Here is a 15880-nt window from a genome sequence, read left to right as displayed (position 1 = left end):
AACCATGGAAGCACCAGCTCTTCAAACTAGCAAAGGAGCTACTGACTTTTAACTCATGGAAATCATGGAGAGAACATAACTTCACAGTGTGGGAAATCTGAAGACCATTGCTTAGGCTATAAGCATGCTTTTAATTAAAAAGAAAAAAAAAAGAAAAAAAAAGAAAAAAAGAAGAATAAAATTGTATATAAATGGTATCAGTTTTCAATAAGATTTAGAAAAAAAATTGGTCTTAGTGTGCACTTTACCTCCCGTGCCACAGCAGAGCTGTGCAGCAAGGCTTATGCTTTTCTTCTGCCTCATCTGACTGACGTGATTTGTAAATAGACACAATCAATGGATGATGACTACTGACTCCTGTTTTAGATGGACCGTTTTCATGTTCAACATGTTTTTAAATGAAAGCAATTTTTAATCAGTCCTTTAAAAATAGTACTGCAGAGTATTGACATCTGTCATGTATTACGAGAATATATTTATCAAGCATGAAAAATAACAAATGCTTTCAAGTATTTGCTTGTCAGCAGGCGATTACAGAAATCCTAGACCTTTTCAACTGGGTATCAGAGTTTGGTAAGAGGAGGTTTGCATCACTGTACTGTAGTGGGGCTAAATAATTTGTACCAGGTCAACAGTCTGTCAGAATTCTTCAGAAGAAAAGAAAGTGGTCTATTTCAGCACATCATGAGAGAATCTGCACTGTCACAAAGGCATCGGAATCCTGGACTCCTTCACTATAGTATCTAAGCACCTGCAGTAACCCAAAGCCGAATGTGGGGCTCTGACCACAACTCTCTGAAATGTTAAAAAGCTTAGGTCATTTTAATAATGGTATCTAAGAGCCTGATCACCATAAAGCTGCATCAAAGTAGTTGGATTACCTTCGTACAATATCAAAGAGCTTACGCAAAGCTTTGCTTTGAGTGCACCAGCAGTGAGAGCAGCTGCTGTATTTTAAACAAATTCTGACTGCAAGTTCATTTCTAGCTTCCCTTTCCTGTGATATTTGTAAAAATTTTGTTGCGATTCATGCACACGTACACATACACACAAAACAACAACAACAAAAACAACAAAAAAATAAAAATAAAAGAAAATTGGGGTGAATACAGCTGTAATACTCTAGCAGTCAGAAAAGTTAAGTAAACTGGTTCTGAAAAGGGACATATTCCAAAATGTATAAATTGAGGGATAAGAAACAGAAAACCTGTGTGATCTTCTTTATATTCTCCTTCACTCCCCCACCTCCGCCTCTCTGCCCTTCTATTGCCAGCCTTTAATGTCTGCAAAGACTCAAAGTAATGGGAGCAAGGGAGTGAAGGAGAAATATTTATGTCAGGGAAGTAATACTTGGAGGAATTCAGAGCCTAATAAGAACACGATTTTTCTGTGAGATGGCGAAGGGTAAGAAATAATGAGGGCAGTGGCACAACAGCGGCAGTCTGAGGTTAGCAAAGTCCAGGCATGAGGATATTCAGCCAGGAGCAGAGAGGGAAAACAACAGCTGGTGTAAGCCATCATCATGTGTCTTGATCTCCTCCAGGGACAGGTGGCCAGGGCAACTCCACACCCTTCTCTCCCTACGATGTTTTGGAGCCTGCCCCAAGTATCTAGGCCTGGAATGCTGCCTTCACAGGCAGTTTCTTAGATCTTTGTGCTGTATTTTTGGAAACGCTCAATTCCCACACTGTTGGAGCCTCTCAGGCTTGCAATGGTGGGGATGCTAAGTATGATGATCAGGGTGGGATGCACCGCACCTCCATCAGAAGAGTGCCTGCACAAAGCTGTCATGGTACGGCCTGCTCGCCATGTCTGTCCCAGAGGCGCGCAGGCCACAGCTGCCACCAGAGCAGGGGGGCTGTGCTGCAGACAAATGTGCTCATGGTGGGTGGCCTTGGTGGCAGCTTTGGGATTCCAGTACCATTTAGTGTTTGCTTCGGGGACTATCCAGCCTTCCTATAAGTCACAATGATATCTACTGCCTGGCTAGCAAGCTGTGTTACCTTCATGGCTTGCATCCTATGTGCCCTTGATGAGCTACAGCACCAAGTGCCACAGGGAATGCATGCTTGTGTTTTGAAAAATCCAACCCTAGAGCCCACTAAAAAAGCACGTATCAAATGGGTAAGAACCCCTAGTCTTATTGAGTTTGTTTGGATGCTCTGCAAATGTTGCAAAAAGGTGGGCTGTTCTGAATGTGCTGCCCAGAGATTACTCTCTGCTGACTTGTTCAGGCACGTGTGGTATCACCTAACAGGAATCACTGTGATTTAAAAATGAGGAACAGAGTTTGGAAACTATAATTGTGGTTATTGGTCAGTGTTGCCTAGCCCATAGCTCAGAACTTGGCTCTTATTGACTTTCAGAGAGTTGTGTAATCCGTGAAGAGGAGACAAAAACCATTGCTGCACACCTGGGTGTTATACTTTACATATCACCAGCAAGCAGTACCTGGGTGTCCAGCTGACTTGCTGACCAAGTCCCAGCAGGAGTACATTTTCTGTCTTAATGCACAGCAAAGCACTGGCATGAAAATCCTGGCTCTGCTGCAGTTGGAATACATTTTAATGCTGATGACAATGGGACTGGACTGTGCTCACAAATTGTGTAATAAAGGTCAAAGAAACAGGATATGAGTGCAGAGAATGTTACAATTGGAGGAGGCAGAAAGCTGGCCTGCTTTTAAATAAATAGAATTTGGGTAGATTAAATTCTAGCCCAGTGTCTACTTGGTTTCTACTTTCAGCAAAAATAACTTCTTTCTCTTTTAATTTGCTTCCATATAATGGACTGCTTATCATCTTACTTGATTTTGTAGTAAAAGTATTAAAATCATAAAATCGTAGAAACATAGAATAAATTACATTGGAGGAGATCTTAAAGATCATGTAATTCCAACCCCCTTGCCATAGGCAGGGTCGCTGCTCACCAGATCAGGCTGCTCAGGGACCCATCCAACCAATCCTTCTGGGCAGCCTGAGTCATTGCCTCCCTGCCATAAATAAAGAATTTCTTCCTAACATCAAACCTTAATTTAAGTTTAAAGTTTTTGACTCAGAATAAGTGTCTTCTCAAGCCTTATGAAATCCATACTTAGCACGTTTGATAGTCATCCCTGACAATTTTGAAAGAGCTGTCTTCCTGTCTCTCAGAAAAGTTATTTGTATGGGTGAGGCTAAACACAATTACCATCCATCAGCAAAAATGTCAGGGACAAATTCCTGGAGGATGAGATAACATGGCAGCTGAATTGCATATGGAGAACACCTTATGAATGTGACCCAGATCCTCCTGAACATGTACAACTTGGCAAACACTTTGCTCTTCTGGAGCTGGTTGGTCATGCTAACAACTGTAAAGCTTCCAGACTGGATCTGCATCCTGTGTATAGGAGTCTGAGTCTCTTTGTATAACCATCCATACAGATGTACCAATTGTAAAGCCATAAGCAGATAGGAAACTGAATTATGTGAGATTTCCAAACAGTAATAATAAAAGGAAAGTTCTGTGATCAACCATGTATGGAAGGCATATCTTCATACAATCATCATACCAGACAACAAACCCCAGACCTGTAGTTTTTGAATTAAAAGCAGCAAGGTTGAAATGTATAGTCCCAGCCACCTCATGAAGTACTAAATTGAATATTTCAGTGTTTTGCACAACAGAGATCTCATACTACAGCTTCCAAAGATTTTTTAATTTTTTTGAAATTACTTCAAAATCAATAGCTCTAAAACTTCTCTTTCCACTTTCCTCAAAGACTTTTTGACAGCTTCTGTTCCCAAGGTAAAATGGTTCTTCTACTACAGCAGCAAATCCAGAGCATCACCTTATGAATTAGTAATGAATTAACTACAGGATGATCTGGTTGACTCAAAGATATTTGACTTCACTACTCATTCTTGCAGAGAATTTTTGAAAAAAATTATTGACCACACTAAGAAGTGAAGTCTCTCATACAAAGTTGAACTTTGTTTAAGACACAGAAGAGATCATATTCTCACAGGATTAGAACATCTGGTAGAGAACTGTCAATGATTTATTTGTGAACTTCCCTCTTTCTTACCATTTTGCAGCTGAGTAGCTGGAAGACCTTAGAGCCAGAAGTTTCAGGAGGGGATAAGCACCTAAGGAGAAGGGAAAACAGTCAGCAGATAGAGTCAGATATTACTGAGAGGACCATGTTCCCAAGGTTCATGCTTTGCCCCAAGGGTTCAGCTTTATTTTCTAACTACTAATGCATAGTTAATAGTTCAGAGGAAAGTAACCTTCACTAAGTTCTTCTCTTATATGTTACAGAATACGTTTGGAGGACAGAATTGAGGAGACTTCACAGGAGTGTATACACTATTCCTACCACAGAACAGGAGGTTTATCTGCTGGTTTTGGTGCTGCACAAAGAAATTCAAACAATACAGTGCATTCAGGACATTCCATAAAATAATGAAGAGCACTAGATTATTTCAGTAATTGAGAACAAAATTATTAAGGTGAATTTTTGTCCCCTATCATTTTAAAAAAATTTGAATAAATAAATGATCTTTTAAAATAAATAAGTGCAATAGTTCCATAACTCATAATTTTGAAATGAAAAAGAAGTAATTTTCAAAATTATAAATATATATATATTATAATCTTCATGCAGAAGTGGAAGACCTTTAGATACAAGAGGGAATGAGAGAATTAGTCAACAATAATTAATAATGTTATGATTAATGAAACATTAACTGGAAAAATTAATATTTTCCCCTCTCCCTCTCCATATTGAAGTTAGAACCTGTACTATTTTTGCATGCATTTACTTTCTTCCTAATACTGTTGTAACATAAGTACTTAGAAATGTTGGTGAATGGCTGAAAAACTTAGGAGATTCAAATATACTGCACCTCATCTTTAAAAAACATTGCTTGCTTTTCTTTTAAAATCCTATTTAATGACCATCTTAAAAAGAAATCGATGATAGATTCCATGTAGTGTTGTTGACTGAAGAATTAAAGTTAGGCTACATTTGGAATGTCACAATAAATTTAGTTAGTTAACAGTGCACTAATTTGTAATTTAAAAAAAAAAATAATATTTATTTATTTATTTTCCTTCAGTTTTCATCACTAAGTGTTCTGGGAGCTCACAAAATCTCCTACTATTGGTCCTTCTATAACTTGATCAATATTGCTTCAGGATACAAATCTCAGTGAATAAAACAAAAAAGAAAAATCACAGAATCACAGAATTACAGGGGTTGGATGGACCTCAAGAGAACATTGAGTTCATTTATGGTTGGACTAGATGATCTTCTAGCTTTTCCAACCTTGATGATTCTGTGATTCTGTGAACCCCCCTGTTAAAGCAGGTAACCTACAGTAGGTTACACCAGTAGGTGTCCAGAGAGATCTTGAATATCTCCAGAGGAGACTCCTTAACCTCTCTGGACTACCTGTTCCAGTACTTCATCACACTAATCATAAAGAAGTTCTTCCACCTGTTAGTATGGAACTTCCTATGTTCAAGTTTTATGCCATTACTTCTTGACCAATTGCTACACACCACCAAGAAGAAACTGTAATAATCCATTTGCCTCCCATCTCCCTCCAGTTATAAATGTTTATCAGATCCCCTCTCCATCTTCTTTTCCCCAGGCTGAACAGACCCTTGTTACTAATCCTTTCCTCATACAGGAGATACTCCAGGCCCTCAATCATCTCTGTGGCCTTCTGCTGGTCTCCATCTAGGATATTCCTGTCCTTATTGAATCAGGAAGCCCAGAATTCAACACAGTAGTCTAAATGTGGCCTCACCAGGGCAGAGTAGTTGGGAAGGAGAACCTCCCTCAACCTTCTGGCCATGCTCTTTTTGATGCACAGTAGATACCATTGGCCTTCTTGGGCACAAGGGCACACTGCTGGCTCCTGTTATCCACCAGGAGATCCAAGTCCTTTGCTGCTGAGCTCATCTCTAGTAGGTGATCCTCTAGCTTGTACTGATGCATGTGGTTATTCCTCCCCAGGTGCAAGACTCTACACCTGCTCATCAAGTTCCTTTCTGCTCAACTCTGAAGTCTGTCCTGGTCTTGTTAAATGGTGGGACAGACTTCAGATGTGTCAACCAGTCCTCCCAGCTTTGTATCATCAGCAAACTTGCTGAGGGTAGACTCTATCCCTTCATCCAGGTCACTGATGAAGATGCTGAACAAGATTGGACCCAGCACTGAGCCCTGGGGAATACTGTTGGTTACAGGCCTCCAACCAGACTCTGAACTGCTATTAAAATTATTAAAATTATTGTGACATGGTAATTTTATATGGTCTAATCTCCCACTCACTCCATATTCTTATATATAGTTTAACAACCACACATTGTACATGTCTATTAATTCCTCAGATGCTACTTAGATGCAGTAAAGTTATTGTACTAAAACTAATAACAGAAAGAAGAGAAAATATGGAATTCAGTAATTCACTACAGACAAAACACCTTTTCCAGTGCCACTTCTGAACATTGCATTTCTTATAGTTAGTTAAGGAATGACTTTTATAAAAATTCCTTGGATACCATAGGCACAAAAAAATGAGTTTTGCCTGAATGTGTGACAATTATTAACCCACAAAATCTGCACGAGTTGAAAGAGTCCTTTGTGTGACATCATTACTACTCATCAGACAGATGCGCAATGAGAAACAACATGCCTCTTGAAAAAGTAATATAAATTATCACAGAACTGGGCAAGGCTGACATGTGCTGTCAGACAGAAGCCTCAGCCTCTTGTGTAGGTAACTGACCCTTTTTGCTGTTTCTCTCTGGCTCAGTCATTCATTGCTCAATGGCCAGTGGAAGCACTCTAGCATAGCCTGATGAGCACATTGTTCTCTCTTACTTCAGATTACCTCTAATTTGACAGTTCAGCTACTCTTAAGAGATATATTCGTTGTAAAACTTGAAGGCTGAGAAATTAATTGAATCTGGATCTCCCATGTGTTGAGTGAGGGTTCTAATCACTGGGCTATTGTGTAACAGAGAGGCTACCTTCTCTTCCATTCACACATTTCAAGCAATTAGTGAACTTCTTTATATTTTGGGGGGTGGGGGTGTATTTTGTTTTTGAAGAAAAAGCATAATTGTATTTCTTCAGTAAAAAAATTTAGACTGTAACAGAGGGATCATCTAATTGGTTGATTTGGTAGAAATACTGAATTCTGGGATAAAGCCATTTTGAGAATATACCTCTATCTTCCTGGCTATATTTAAGCATCTTCCCACTGTTTTTTTGATCCTCTCTACCTGTTCAAGAAGCTATCACCTTACTCTGCTATTGATTCTGCTATAGGCAGAAAACAGAAAAAAAAAAGAGTACTATTATATATATATATTTTTTTTTCATCAGAGAGTGCTGTGAGGAGTGTAAGTAGTCCCCTGTCTGCTTCAATTGGGCTTGCATTAAGCATGCGATGCCACTTCGCCGAAACTATGAAAATGCTTGCTTCACTTATGGATAACAGAATCATAGAATCATAGAATGATTTGAGTTGCAAAGGATCCTAAAGCCCATCCATTTTCAATTCCCTGCCATGTTCTGGCTGCCACCCACCCATGAACAGGATGCACAGTGATCCATCCAACTTAGCCTTGAGCGCCTCCAGGTATGGGGCATTCACAGTTTCTCTGGGCAACTGTGCCAGTCCCTCACCAATCTATGAGTAAAGAATTTCCTCCTAACAGCTAATATAAATCTCCCCTCTTTTTGTTTAAACCATTCCTTTTTTTCCTATCACTATCAGGTGTAAAAAAGTCAGTCTTCCTGCTGTTTATAAGCTCTTTTTATGCTGCAATGAGATCTCCTCACAGTCCTGTCCAGGCTGAACAAGTCCAGCTCCCTCAGCCTTTCTTCACAGGAGAGGTTCTCCAGTCCTCTGACCATCCTTGTAGCCTCCTCTGGATCTGCCCCAGTGGTTTTAAGTCTTTCTTGTTCTGTGCCCCCCAAGTCTGGATGCAGTACTCCAGATGAGGCCTCACAAGGACAGAGGAGGGACAATCACTTCCCCCGTATTGTTGGCCACACCACTTTTGATGTAGCCCAGGGTAAGTTTGGCCTTCCAGGCTCAAGCACACATGGCGGGCTAAAGTTGAGCTTTTCACCCACCAGAACTTGCAAGTCCTTCTCTTCAAGGCTTCTCTCAATAAATTCTCCACCAGCCTGCATTTGTGCTTGGGACTGCCCTGATCCAGGTGCAGGACCTTGCACTTGGCCTTGTTTAACTTTATGAATCCTGTGTGAGCTCACTTCTTCAGTATGTCCACATCCCTTTGGATGACATCCAGCGTCTTAATTGCACCGCGCCTTAGTGTCTTCAGCAAACTTGTTGTCCTGTCTACATTGTCAGTGAGAAAAAAAAAGAACAACTCAATACTGGCCCCAGTATGGACCCCTGAGGTTTCACTCATCAGTGATTCCCACATGGATGTTGAACAGTTGACCATGACACTATGAATGCAGCCATCCAGCCAACTCTTTATCTATTTTTTATATACATAGAGTTCATCTATTAAATCAATTTATCACAAATTTAGAGATGAAGATGTTGAGTGGGTTATGCTGCTTTGGCTACAGGTAAGAGATCTCTACTTGGTACTGCTGGGGACAAACCAGATTTTAATGCATATTGCTAGCAGTGAAGGTCCCTTTCCTTCCACTGGACAGCACATTTCTACGTGTCTGAGGAAAGTCTGAGAGCACTGAGACCTAGGTAGAATGCTCCACAAACTGTGATCTCACTACTGCAGATCAAATGCCATTTCTGGAAGATGCTTGGCCTTAAATGCAGATGTTTTAACACTGAAAACTTGATATAGGGAGGTCAGCTACAAAGTGAGTAACTACATGAAAAACAAAGAGCTTTCCTGACTTTTCTTCTTTTTCTAATGTCACTGGGGCAGCAATTTTTGTCCTACATCTAATGGCCAGTAGCAGTGTTTCCCAAATGAACCACAAGTATTTCAGGATACCTGATATAGCAAAACTCCAGTAAACCCAAAAGGAATTTGGAGCTCAGTCTGACCTAAGGAAAAGCCATTCAAGTGGAAATAAGAGTCCTGAATTTTATTCTAGCCTCTCTACCTGCCTACTGTACTGCTTGGGAAAGTTGTTACTTATCTTGCAAGTAGTAACATAGCTTAAGGTATCTCACTCATATCACAACTGAAACACCAAAACAGTTTTGGGAAATTTCAATATTGTACTCAGCTTTGGCTCTCCAGTACAATGCATGATTTAAGGAACCCAACATTTCCCTTACTCATCTGTCTCCACAACTGCCACACAGCTCCTCCCTGAAGTACATGCTATATACTCCAGTAGCATGTGCACAGTTCTGCTCTCATCCTTTCTAAAAATACCTGCAGTCCACAGAGAGAGGCAACAAAGAAAATTTATTTTTCTTATCATCCTTCTTCCTGTTTTCTCCTTTGCCTGATGATTTATTGCTGATTTTACCATTAGTTTAGATATGATTTCAGTGCAAACTTTAAAGCAAGCCCTTTGCCATTGCAAAGCTTAGTCATTAACAACAGGCATGGGAAGCAAAATGCTCAACAGCTTCCTAGATTGTTCTTTCTGCAAGGCAAAGTGTAAAATGATATGATCCGGTAACAAATGAAGAACTTATTCTAGTAGCCAGAGTGCAGACATGGCTTTCTGTTCTGTAACATGTGCTTGAATGCAGAATACAGTTAAAAACCTTGGCAGCAGAAAGTTATGGGGATAGCTGATGCTTCCAGGAATGAGAGCATTCCTAATAAATCTGTGGACATTGTATTTACTGCAAGAACAGCAGATTTTCTTACATTCATGTTAAGGACCATAAGAACATGCTTTTTCTGAATTTCCATAAACTCTGCTGATGGATCTGGAGTTCCAGGCAGTGCAAGGCAAAAGAGAACTCTGAAACATCATCTTGGAAAAGCCACCAAAAGGATATATGTGTGTTTAGGAGTTAGTGCTCTGCACTTGCCAAATGTAATTTTATTAAAGGATTCAAAGAGTGTAGAAACATAGTCTCTAATTACACAAGCATGTGCTTTCTACTGTCCAAAACTAATACTACCTGCAGAGAATCCTAATTTCCTCTGAGCACTCCTTTTTTTTTTTTTTTCCCTGGTTGTAATAAAAACATACAATCTGAATAGGAAGTTTTTAACTTTCATTCTTTTTTCCACTACTCATATAACAGTTTTTGTAATATTCCTGTGCATTAACAGAAAGGCTAGCATGCAAAAGTATCTTTCCATGGGATGTAATCTGCTTAAAGACTGAATGCTTTTGCCCTATGGCAATGTAGAAAAGACAGCAGAACCTTCCTCAGACTCGTACATCTGGCTTTTAGTCATGGAAAAAAAAAAAAAAAAAAAAGAATATAAGAAAGAAGAACAAAAGTCTTAATGCCTTATTTTGTTAGTAAATATTGCACGCCTAGAGGCCAACTTGTTTTTGGACTTTACAAGTGTTTGTGACTGCCTTCAAGAGATGCAAACTTAAACCTTGCTTTTTGTTGTTGTTTTTTTGCCAAGAATTAAAACCAAAGTTTCTAGACAATAATTTAACATGTCACTTCTTTCTATAAACCATGTGAATGGTTTATAGATCCAGGACAGTAAGGGATAAATCCTCATGATGCAGTTGTATGACAAAGTAATTGTGGGGGTCATTTGACTCTAGGATTTTGGAACAGATATACTAACACCCCAGTTATGGAAATACTCAGTGCAGTAGAAAGCCCTCACTGAAACACGGTAGCTTAATTAGCAGAATTTGAGTGCGGGATATGGATATCATCACCTTTTTCCTGATACGTTTGCAGTGGATGAGTGCATGTGTTATCCCCAGAGCCACCCTGCTGTCAGAGCTGTAAATACCAGTGGAAATGTTGGTTGCTCCTACTCAGGCAGATCTGTCATGGCTGTCACCACCACCCCACCACCTCTGTCTCTCACTACTGACTGACACAATGGTGCCAGGACAGACCTGCCATCAAGCTGCTGAGCTGTATACATCATTCAATGACCAAATTATACAACTGCAATGAATACACATTTATCATTGCCCTAGTCCAATGGTGTTAGAGAGTCAGCTTGAGACCACAAACAGTAAAGCCCTGTTTTAATGGTCAACACCAGACATAAAATTTATGCTCTTCTGATTGACTGTGGTTGCTGTTCTAGCTGCTGAATAAATGGCTCTATCTTCAAAAGGTCTGTTTGACCTGATGATTTGAAACCGCTTCCCAGTAGCAGTCAACAGCAGACCCCCTGCTGAGATCAAAGGTGGCCCTGTCTGCTTGCAAAGGAGGCCTTTTGAAGAGGCAGAAGCACGAGCATCTCTGCTGGGGCAGCCTGAAAGCAGCCAGGCTTCTGAGCTGTGGCAGCACATAATTTGGTCCTTACCCAGCACGCTGCTCACCCTATTCCAGGGAAAATAATGGCAGAAACCACTGGGCTGGTTCCTTGGTATTGCCTTCTAAATTTTCAACAGAAAAAGTACCAGATCACACTCAAACCTTCAGCCATATTAATTTAATTTGTTCTCTTCAATGGAATTACTGGGTAACCTGATTTTGTTTTGTTTGCTGAATGATTTTGGCAGAATAAATATAGGGCCATAGTAACGTGTGAGATGGAACTCTGTATCTTTTATTAAAGCTTGATTTTAACCCACGTGAAATTTTATTCTTCCTAGCATACTCTGCTTTGGTAATGCTCTGCTGTAATAGGGCAAATCCCTTGTGAGTTGGGTTAATACAAAACTTTACGAATGTTGCTTGAGAGATCAGGTGGAATAAGAATGAAATGCTTGTTCTTGGTGAGCACACACTGGGAGAAATTTTACACTTTTAGGAAGTAAATGACACTCATAGGAAATCTCAAATTAGTAGAAAATTTCCAGAAACTCTTATCCACCAGCTAGACACAACTGACCTGCAGCAAGAGTGACTGTTGTGCCTCTGCTTCAGTCAGAGGTCACAATCAAAAACATGTGTCAGATGTGAACATGAGCTTTCCATTTTGCTGTAAATATTTATTAGAAAAGTGTGTTTGTGTGTTTGTGTGTGTGTGAAAAAGTTGTATTTTTTGTGGCAATTATCTATGCCCAGTTTACTTCATCTCTGAATATTGGAATGAAGTAGTAACGGAAACATTTAAAATTATGTAGAATCTCATCCCAGTGTTTACCATGGTTGACTTCGGGACAGTTACCTCAGTAAACCTCATGTCTGAATATCAGATGAAACCAAGCTCTGAAGAAATGATGTATTTTCTAGCCTACATCCAGACTAAGGGTGTCAAACATAAATAAACATCAGTACAATATATCCACTACCTGCTTCTAAGATTGCCACCAAACCACTGGCCTGACTTACTTTCAAGTATTGTGTATATTTTTATTTCACAGTCTTTTTATTTATGGAACGCTATAAATATGCTAGCTTAGATGTTAATTAAAACAAACAAACAAACAAAACTCAGTGAATGATTTATTTATTTATTTATTTATTTATTTATTTTGTGAAAGTTGCTGTATTATTTTATGAAGCCAAAGATATAGGTGGCATCTGCCCAACTTTAATCCAAGCATGGATCATTAATGAAAGTATTTTCTTATGAAGGTAAATGTATGTCAGCAGGCCACTAATGACCTTCTATGATGATTGCCTCCCTCTGATCATGGGAAGTATTGGACTAATGTTAGCAGAAGAACAGTGAAAGAAAGGCTATTTGAAGGACTTCCGTGCCATTTTTGCAAAGTCTAGGACCATACATTCCGCATCTCACTGAACATATAACTCTTTGTTTCCAGGAGCGGGGTAGTTGCTCCTAAAATAAAAAGAATTTGGAAATAAGAGGAAACGTCTTTGAAAGCTCTTTCCCATCAGTTTGCAGTAGACTTACTTTATAAACACTGGAAAGATTTTCCAGTAACTTTTGTCTGTGCAACCCAAGCTACTTTGGAATATAGGTTTCTTTTTTCTAGCTGACAATCTTCCAGTTCAATCCAGTAGATCCAATTTCCATATAGAGTGGAAAACGAGCAGTAAGGAAAATAGTAACATCCTGACTGCTTTTCAGTCTCTTTTCCAGCCACAAGAGGCTATTGGAGGGAATGCATGGCACATATACAGTACAACAGTCCACAGGCTCTAAGTGCATCTCATATCAAGAGGACCGCTCTTATGGTTCACAATGTGTCTGGTCTAGTTAATCCTCCTGGCATTTTTGTGGCTACTGTACTTCTCAAGAGGTATCACATTTGTCATGAGATATATCACCTTCAGCAATGAGTGTTTTTAAATACATAAAAATATTAATATTAACTGAATAATATAGAGGTCTTGATCCATGAAAATGAATTGTGTTTTGCAATCAAAGGGGGGTAAATAAGAAAAGACTACAACTGTTGCTTGATAAAGAAATTGAAACTTCTGAAACTGCTGAATTTACCACAAACAAGGTAAAATGGAAGTAGAAAGGGACTGGGGGGAGACTTTGTGTATAGCCAGAACAATCAGCAAGTTTGGATCTCCATGTTTAATACAGAATGAAATATCCAGACATAATAGCAGCATGTTCCTAAACAAAAGTCCATATTGAGATTATTCTATTATTATAATAATTTGACTAAATTAGAATGGATTTTTGTAAGAACAGGTCTGCAAATATACCACTCATCATTTTCCATCTTTCTGTCACAATCTGCAAATTAAAAACCTCAGTAAGAAGGGTATTTTGGGGCTTGGAAAAAATATGGAACACATAAGGCAAAACATTTTCCTTAAGCCTGGCTCTCAGAAATCACTTTGCTACAATTGCTCTGAATGTCACATATGTAGTTGTATGAATATATGTTCTTATACATATATTCATATGTGCAGCAACTGAGCAGCGGCAGCAGCACCAGTGGCTGTGTGACCATGAAGGCTTTGTGACATCACAGCAACTGGGAGAGTTCTTAGCAGGGAAGCAGGGCCTGGTGAGCCATATTTCACGGCTTGCTTCTCCCATGGCTGTACCTCACTGGGATGGAGCTACAGCATCACCGGGTAATGGAAGAGAATCACAGAATTGTAGAATCGGAGAATCACAGAATGGCCTGGGTTGAAAAGGACCACAAAGATCATCTAGTTTCAGCACCCCTGCTATGTGCCAGGTCACCATCCATCAGACCAGTCTGCCAAGAGCCACATCCAGCCGGGTCTTGACTGTCTCCAGGTACGGGGCATCCACAACCTCCTTGGGCAACCTGTTCCAGTGCGTCACCACCCTCTGAGTGAAAAACTTCCTCCTAATATCTAACCTAATCCTCCCCTGTCTCAGTTTAAAACCATTCCCCCTTGTCCTATCACTACCCACCTCTGTAAACAGCTGTTCCCTCCCCTGTTTATTTGCCCCTTTCAAGTACTGGAAGATCACACTGAGATCTTCCCGGAGCCTTCTCTTCTCCAAGCTACACAAGCACAGTTCCCTCAACCTTTATTCATAGAAGAGGTGCTCCAGCCCTCTGATCATCTCATTCTGGATGATCATTCCAGTAATGCAGATAAGGCCTCACAACAGCTGAATAGAGGGTGACAATCACCTCCCTCTTCCTGCTGGCCACTCCTCTTCCAATGCAGCCCAGAACACTGGACCTACCAGGCTGCAGGTGCACACTGCTGGCTCACATCCAGCTTCTCATCCACCAAGACCTCAAAGTCCTTCTCCAAAGAGCTGCTCTCCAGGGATTTTACTCCTTGTCTTTATAAACACCTGGGATTACCCCAGCCCAAGTGCAGCACTTTGCACTTCACCTTATTGAACTACATTAGGTTTTCATGGGCCCACTTCTCCAGAGTCTCTGGGTCCCACTGAATGGCTTCCTTTTCCCTTCCCATTCCCTTCCCTTTCCCTTCCCTTTCCCTTCCCTTCCCTTTCCCTTCCCTTTCCCTTCCCTTTCCCTTTCCCTTCCCTCTCCCTTCCCTTTCCCCTCCCGTCCACACCCCTCCCCACCCCTCCCATCCCCTCCCATCCCCTCCCATCCTCTCCCCTCGCCTCCCCTCGCCTCCGCCTCCCTTCGCCTCCCCTCCACACCCCTTCACACCCCTCCCAACCCCTCCCAACCCCACCCCTCCATACCCCTCCCCTCCCCACCCCTCCCCTCCCCTCACAACCCCTCCCCTCCCCTCCCCTCCCAAGCCCTCCCCTCCCCTCCCCTCTTCTCCCCTCCCCTCCCCTCCCCTCCCCTCCCCTCCCTCCCCTCCCCTCCCCTCCCCTCCGCCTCCCTTCGCCTCCCCTCCACACCCCTCCACACCCCTCCCAGCCCCTGCCAACCCCACCCCTCCATACCCCTCCCCTCCCCTCACAACCCCTCCCCTGCCCTCCCCTCCCCTGCCCTCCCCTGCCCTCCCCTCCCAAGCCCACCCCACCCCTCCCCTCCCAAGCCCTCCCCTCCCCTCCCCTCTTCTCCCCTCCCCTCCCCTCCCCTCCCCTCCTCACCCTTACACTACCCACACCTCCCCTTCCCCACACCTGCCCTCCCCTTCCCTCCCCTCCCCTCCCCTCCCCTCCCCCTCCCCACCTCTCCCCTACTCTCCCCTTTCCTCCCCACTACACACCGCCCCACCCTTCCCCTCCCTTTTGTCCCCTCCCCACCCTTCCACTCCCCACACCTCCCATTCCCTTCCCCTCCCCTCCCCTCCCCTCCCCACCCTTACACTACCCACACCACCCCTTCCCCACACCTGCCCTCCCCTCCCCTCCCCTCCCCTCCCCTCCCCTCCCCTCCCCTCCCCACCCTTACACTACCCACACCACCCCTTCCCCACACCTGCCCTCCCCTTCCCTCCCCTCCCCTCCTCCC

General features: G+C 41.9%; 1 long non-coding RNA gene across 1 annotated transcript in view; it reads left to right on the top strand.

The window, feature by feature from the left end:
* Positions 1-13781: 13781 nt before the first annotated feature.
* The window catches only part of LOC116652554 (uncharacterized), an 8119-nt gene continuing 6020 nt past the window's right edge, over positions 13782-15880 (top strand). Inside the window, exon 1 of the long non-coding RNA XR_004305702.2 lies at positions 13782-14253. This is a non-coding gene — a long non-coding RNA (uncharacterized LOC116652554). The remainder of the gene's footprint in view (positions 14254-15880) is intronic.

The sequence above is a fragment of the Coturnix japonica genome, chromosome Z, assembly GCF_054131305.1.
Source record: "Coturnix japonica strain WE chromosome Z, WE-NBRP24, whole genome shotgun sequence".
Taxonomy (NCBI): domain Eukaryota; kingdom Metazoa; phylum Chordata; class Aves; order Galliformes; family Phasianidae; genus Coturnix; species Coturnix japonica.
The sequence above is the reverse complement of the archived record's forward strand: the minus strand, read 5'-3'. Positions and strand labels throughout refer to the sequence as shown.